We start from the raw sequence: 8,071 nt of genomic DNA on the forward strand, positions 1-8,071 counted from the left end.
GTTATTCTAAACTAGGGGGGGAATGAGAATGGCATCGAGCAAAGAGTCAGCGCATTTGCTGAAACTATACTACTATTCGCAGCCATAATTTCGCAATAGTAAAAGACATCGTTTATTTGGGAACCAGCTCGAAAATCAAGCGAAGAATCACTCTTGCCAATTAATACTACTTTTGGTAGGCAGTTGAAAAGTAAAGCTCTCCCTCGGCAAACGAAAATCATCTACAAGTCACTTATCGTACCCATCCTGCTAGTTATATGGTGCTAAGCATGAATCAGGACAATATCAGATGAAGCGGCTCTGGGAGTGTTCGCGAGAAAAGCTCTTCGAAAGATTTACGGGCCTCTACGAGATTTCGACGGCGAGTTCCGCAGTAGATTTAATGATGAGCTGTATGAGCTTTACGCATACGTACAGCGAACTAAATGCAGCTGCCACGCTGGGTCATATTATGCGAAAGAAGATGCTAGGAAAATTAAGTATGTAAGAAAGTAAGTATTCCATACTAGAATTTTTGTACAAAAGAAGACGCTCTTTTCTAATTTTTTGTTTATTTAGCCATAATGTGGGTTTTGTATTATTTTAGGATAAACTAAATTGGTTTGTTTATCTTGATTGGCGTGCGGATATACATATATATTTCTGAATAAAGACTAATTTACGGTTATGGTGCCGAGAATGTTGTTCTTAGAAGTAGTAGATTCGATTATCTTTGTTTATGATGAGGAAGGGTTTGGGAACATATTGTCAGGAGCCCGCGTTCAATCTTCATTTCAGACTCTTGGTCAACCGGTTGTAACTCCAGCTGTCCTTGTTTCACGATAACCGACGACAATTGCGAGCATCAAATCTATTTTGGGTCTTAACGTTGAATAATTTTTGCACACGAGAATTTTTAAAATTTTATGTTGTGAATGATGACATGAGAGAACAAGTACATTTCAAAATTAAGAGTGGAACTGTACTTTGCAATCGATTATCCTTTTGTTTTAATAAAACATGAACACTAAAAAAGTTTGCTAAAATTCAGAAAAATTAGTATCGAGTAGTTTCGAATATCGTTCGTTTAACCAAATTTATACTCTTTCCACAGGTTTCTGTTGTAAAAAGTTATGCCCAGTTTTTCTTATACTCACCAAAGTTTTCATAAATGACGCTAGGTGCTCAAACATGGATTATTACAGCTAGTTCAACAAACAATCATTTACTCGCGCCTGCCTGTTTTAAATGCTGCTGTTCTAGAGCCGTTTAAAAGTTAATATTTGAAATGGTTATTAGCGAAACTTGTGTGCTATTCTTATCCTTTTCCTAAACGTTTTTAATTACTTTAACCTATATGAGGGTCATGTATGTATATAACAACAGTAAAAAATAGCAGTTGACGCATATATTCAGGTAGGTATATGCATTAGACTGGGTCGATTTATTAACCGATATCGCGCCATAGATTTTTCGATAGGATTTGGGCTCAGGAAAAAAAGTTCCACTACGCATACCGAAAAAAATAATTTTCGAGCCTGCGAAATTTCATTTTTTTTTTTTTTAACTTTTTTTCGACTTTGCTTTTTAAGTTTTTTTTTTTTCATGACCTTCTAAAAAGCTAAAAAACGTTGGCGATAGCAGTTTTTTTGATAAAAAAAAAAAAAACAAAATAAATATTTATTACCCTGTCCGACCCAAAAATGTCCGCTAAGATCGATAAAGGCTTGGTTTCCTCGAAAGCGGTGCCGCTATATAGCGCCCGTTACATAGCGGTAGAGTACGTTGTCAAAAATCTTGCAATGTAAAAGTTATTATGTGGAAACTAAGAAGACGGTGAAGTTAACCGTAACGTAATGTAGCGGCAGAGATAAAAAATATTACGGCCGTCATGACGGCACAAACTCGTTCGTCACCGTTTTTTCTCACCGCCGCACTCAAAGCCGTGAAGAATTTGTCAAATTTTTGATTTCTTTGAATAAATTAATAAAAACGAAAACAGTTTTTAATTTAAAATTTTTGAGAAAATGTATACAAAACTAAAGAAAACCCAAAAAAGATGAAATCAAATTGGCATGCATTGGCTGCGACGGTGGACCAACTTTACAACAAAGCGGTGCCGCTGATGACGGTAGGTAAAGCGGGTGACAATTAACGGCCGTAATAGAGCGGCACCGCTTTTTGAGGAAACCAAGCCTTAACGGTTTTTTGTAAAAAAAAAAATACATATGAATACATAGGTCATGAAAAAAACCTTAAAAATGAAGGTCGAAAAAAAGTCAAAAAAATTAAATTTCGCAGGCTTGAAAATTATTTTTTTTTTCGGTATGCGTAGTGGAACTTTTTTTCCTGAGCCCAAATCCTATCGAAAAATCGATGGCGCGATATCGGTTAACTTTCGTCCATACAAATCGACCCACCCTAATATGCATACATTAGCTACAATACATATACTAGCTACGCGTAACTCTCTAGCGCGAGATATGCAGGTAAATTTCAGGATAACAGCTTCTAATAATAAAGAAGCTTATCCTGCCAACTGCTTCATAATAACTTACCTGATGTCACTTTAAAAAATTGGCGGATTTCGCAATAAAAGTTGATGTATTTGAAAGTATTTTGTCAGTCAAAGTTTATGAAGCACAGTCAAAGCAACTGCATCAATTGAGTATCATTTACCATAAAAAAAGAAATGTTTGATCGTAGTATTCCGGATTTTGATAAAGAGTGGAGTATTTACAGTGAAGATATTATGCGCGAATATGATTTTATAAATGATGAAGACATGAACGATGAGTATCTTGCTAATGATAGCAGCGAGGATCACAATGAAGGGCAGCAACAGAGTGAAAATGATGATCAAAGTGAAGAAAACCAAACTTTTCAAGAGGAAAAAATTAATTCTTATAGCGATGAAGAACAAATTACAAACAGTGATGAGACGCAGAGTGCTGAGGAGCAGGGTAGTACATGTAGCGATGAGGAATATTGCCCCTACTGCGACGGCCTGCAGAATAGTGAGGATAATAACAGTTCAGTTAGCGAAGAGCCTTATATTAATAATCATGAGAGTGCCAATGAACAAGATTATATGCATAATAACGCGGAGCAAAAACTTCACATTGATCGACGAAGTCCATTACTAATAGAACAACAACAACCAATTACTTATGGCGAAGATTTGCAGATTAAAGCATTTAGGGTAAATCCTATGCCGTCTTGCGCTCATCAAAAACAGTTTCCCGACGAACATATTGATACAGAGCTACGAAGTATTGATGTACAAGACAGTCAAAAATTCTTGAAATCAACTCCTTATAGGGATAATAATGGTACGTTATTCTATCGTTGTACGTGCGGCTGCAGTTTGGTATTCGACGAACATGCTAATCTCTTTTTTGATATGTCAAATAAAAGTGCGTCCGATGTCCCGGATTGTAAATTTCATTGTCCTTGTGGTTGCGATATGATGTTTGCAGCATCAGATATTTTATTAAATGAAATTTATTATTCATTCTATCAAAGAATGGTAAGGAAGCAGTTCCTCAATGAACTCACAAATAACCCAGCTACTACCTATAATGAATGCAAACAATACTTCAGCAACTCAAACGAAAACAATATCCCAATGCCTGAGCTGCGAGTAGATGGAGATTACGATGCTGATGATGAAAATTAGGGAAGAATATCGTTTTTGATCACCAAAGAAATGTAAATAATTGTTATATATGTAAAAGGTTTAGGATTATTATGATATTGTAGTAATAATACAAAAAATATTTTATTTTTTATTTCTTTGGAATAGGTAATAATAATAATAATAAAAGGTATTTGAATTTCTAAAAAATGTGATGCCAGAAATTATGAATACAGTTGTCATATTCACAACAGCTTGATTATCCAGTTAAAACATTGAGTAGCCCTTTCTTGTGTAATTTTATTTTTGAACTGAGAATAGAATGTAAGTACCTGACTTGATAACAAGGCTTTTGTCAACAATCTAAGGTTTTTTTAAAAACGTCATGGTTATTGTATTTTATAATACATAATTATATATCAATAATATATGTATATGTATGCACTCAATGCCTTAAAAACCTATGAAATAAACGTGTTTTTAATGTGAACAAAAATTGATGTTTCTTTAGTATTAGTGATCTATAAAAATTGTCAGGTTAACAGTGAGAGACCACACATAGCAAATCTCAGCCACTGTAAATTAAAATTGTCGTTTTCAAAATAACATAAGAGCATATTTATATATGTATGGAGACCTTGTTATGGTATAATTAATTCTAGTACAAACAAGTAAGGAAGTCTAAGTTCGGGTGAAACCGAATATTACATACTCAGCTGTAGACTTGAAATGCTGTTGTTGTTTGTTTTGTGTGCTTACCCAGCCAGCATTTTTTGAAAATTTTGATCAAAAAATATTTAAATATCACATACCCTAAGCTGATTAAAAAAAACGTTCAAATTTAAAAGCATTTTCTGTTCGAAAATTAATGTATCGTCGGGAGAAAAATGTACATTAAATGTGATTATTTTTGAATAATCATTTATGATTCCTATTTCGAAACGCGTTTTATTCATATTTGACATCATTGTAAAATTGAGCTTTAATTGTTTTAGAGTAATATTTGGCTGCTTTTCACAGTCATTTTCTGATCATATTCGTGAACATATTTCAATCGTTTTGGTTGAGATTTTTTAACCATTTTTGAAAGCTATTATGATGCATTAATTCTTCATATCTCATTCAAGATAAGATACCACATAGTAATATTATTTCATCAGGGGAAGAAAGCATGCGCAAGTGAGCTATTTGAACCAAAGGTAATTCGCAAACAAACTTGACCGATATACACCTTCGACTGCAACATCCAACATCAGCTATAATCGTCAATATCTTAAAGCATGATACGGTACGGGATGTTGAAGATATTTCCAGGTACATATGTCAAGAGTTTTGAACTTCATGATTGCAAAAATGTGTGTATGTGAAAAAAAATTAGATTTTTTATGAAAAGTAAAATTTTAACAAGTATAAAATTCATTATTCAGTCAACAAATATAGTCAGAAAGCTGAATTAAAAATGATTTGATTCAAATATGATTCCAAAATGTGATTGAAAAACTATATTCAGTTTTTTCATCATCAAAGGCAAGCATATTTTATATTAAAATTTAATCATCAAAGGACTTCAGAAATGATTCTAAAAAGTGATCGAAAAATTCTTTTCAGTTTTTGATCATCAAAAATATTCAAATTTGATTATTTCTTTTATTCACTTGTATGATAACTCATTATTTACGCCCCGATTCTAGTGTGGTAACAACATTTTTCACCAGGGTAACGAAATCATACGGCAACTTTTACACCCTTTTGGTATTCTACCTGCGAAAATAGCCGGATAATTTTTTACCCACAAAAGTAGGTGCTTACATTGAAATAACCACACAACAGCTGTTGTTTAGAAAAAAGCAAAACTGAAAAATAAAGAATTGTAAACGCAAATAAGTAAAGATAATAGTAAAAAAGTGTTGCCTCTTGCTATACATATTTGTTTACATTATGTACTTTCACAGAATAAATTACAATATACATATGTAGAAACTTATCATGCATAATATGCATATACACAGCGTCCCGTTTATTCGTTAACCTCGTATCTACAAGCGAGACATTTTCGGTAAAGCGAACACGGTTGCCACACCATGTTTACATTTAAGACCAAAATTCATCGAAAAAAACGACCAAATTTTTGTTTTATTTTATTAATATAAAATACAAAATTTTATGATGTTTCTATATAAAATTTTACTAAACATAGTGAAGACTCTCCTTTAATTCAAGCTGAACAAACAAATATATGTGCATGCAACCAAAAATGGTACTATATTTTGACATAGGATAAGTCTATGTCTTTCAACAACCAAACGTTGTGAATCTAGTTTTGGTCACAAAGCTCTTGGTTCGAGAATTATGTTGTTGATTGCAATGAAATAAAATATATAGTGCAGTTAGGTTTTAGTAAGAAACGGTTCAAAATTCGCGTTCTGGTGTGGCCGAACTATGTATGTGGAAAACTCAGTAAATCATAAATGAAACTTAACGTTTAAACTTCATATCAGAGCCTAGGTTCAGTAAGTGTGAGTTTTGATCCCAGTCCTCAGGGGTTCTGCTAGTACGTATAGGAATAATTTTGTACAAAACCTTTTTTCCGAAATCAAATCTCTTTTGCATTTGCTTCTTTCTGTCTTCGAGTTAAAATATTTCTTGTGCCAAGATACTTAATTTTCAATTACTTTGCGTGGCTTAATACCACAATAGTCCTAGAATTCCTTGAACAAATTGAGCTGGGTGAGAAAGATTTAAATATCAACGTGCCAAACGAGAAGTAATGCATAGAATTTCCTTGTATAAGTTTTGAAAGTGTTGGCTCACGGCAGAGTGCTCGCTATAAGCTATGCTAGGCGAGAACCATTTTTTATTTTCATATATTTTACATAGTGTTTGATAACTGATCGAAATATCTAGCCGTTATTAATATTATAAAACAAGAGTTTTTTTGATTAGTCGGTTATTTCATCAACAATTAACGACAATGTGTTTGCCAACATTTTTATTTTTATAGCCTGGCTTAAATTATATCCTAGGTGAAATGTTATTGTTCTGGTACATTTTATTGACTGAGCAAATTTTTATATGGGGGCTAACGAAAGTGAGGCGAATTTTTGGGCAATATTGTGAATTTTTACCTGAGTGAAAAAGAAAGAAAAGTACAAATCGTGTATACTGCATAAAAAGGACAAAAATTGAAGAAAAGGGACCAGCGGACCAAATGGGGTTGAAAGTGACCATTTTGGTCCAAATTGACCAAAGTGGCAACCGTGAAAGCGAAGAAAACTACCTTTCCAATTTCTCCACAAACACTGGTGAGTTTTTCGGTGATGACAGCGTTACCACTTGGGCCAGAATCGCGGATAAAAGAACTGGTAACGATATTCGGTTACATAATGTTCTGGGTACTATTTTACCGGTAACACTCAGAATCGGGGCATTAGTCAGAAAGAGTAATCAAATTGTATTAATATGTAGGGAAATTCAAAATTTAATCATCTCAATGCTGAATGGGTAAATGTTACAAAGCTGCGCAATAATACATATACATACATATATTTCTATTCTGAACTAATTTTTCTTCGAGTTATGGCTATCGAAACATAGAAAATTGTTTAGTCATAAAAGGGGCGGTGCCACGCCCATTTTTTTAATTTTGCAGTTTGTCCTATTTATTGTTATAAATCCACTTGGGAAATGAAATACCATTGATATAAAGCTCTTTTTTGCAAAGATATAGGTTATATTATTCGTCCACGACCCTTTCAAAAATCTTTTATATAAAAGCAAATTTTTCTTCAAAGCATTCCTTATAGTAAGGGCAACCTCTCTGCCGAATTTTGTTACGATAGGTTTAACGATTTTTGATTTATGGTTAATAATATTTGTAAAATTGATTTTATCACAAGTGGACGGTGCCACGCCCATTTTAAACAATTTTTTCAAATTTTTATCAAGAGTCTCAATATCAGTCTACACGTCAAATTTCAACATTCTAGGTGTATTATTTACTAAATAATCAGGTTTTATGTGTTTTCCAAAATGTTATATATAAAAAGTGGGCGTGGTTATCATCCGATTTCGGTCATTTTCAATACCAATCTATTCTGGGTCCAGATAGGCTTGTGTAACAAATTTGGTAAAGATATCTCAATATTTACTCAAGTTATCGTGTTAACGGGTAGACGGACGGACATGGCTCAATCAAATTTTTTTCGATACTGATGATTTTGATATATCGAAGCTTATATCTATCTCGATTCCTTTATACCTGTACAACCAACCGTTATCAAATGAAAGTTATAATACCCTGTGTACAAGTACAGCTGGCTATAAAAATAAAGGAAGATACAACATTTTTTAATGAAGTAGAAGAAAAAAAAGTGTGATATCGGAAAGTTCCTTTAAACTTTAATGGAAAATTTCCAAGTTAGGAAGATTTTTTAATTTTCACAATCACTGGATCCC

The sequence above is a fragment of the Eurosta solidaginis genome, chromosome 1 (genome assembly GCF_040869045.1).
Source record: "Eurosta solidaginis isolate ZX-2024a chromosome 1, ASM4086904v1, whole genome shotgun sequence".
Classification (NCBI taxonomy): Eukaryota; Metazoa; Arthropoda; class Insecta; order Diptera; family Tephritidae; genus Eurosta; species Eurosta solidaginis.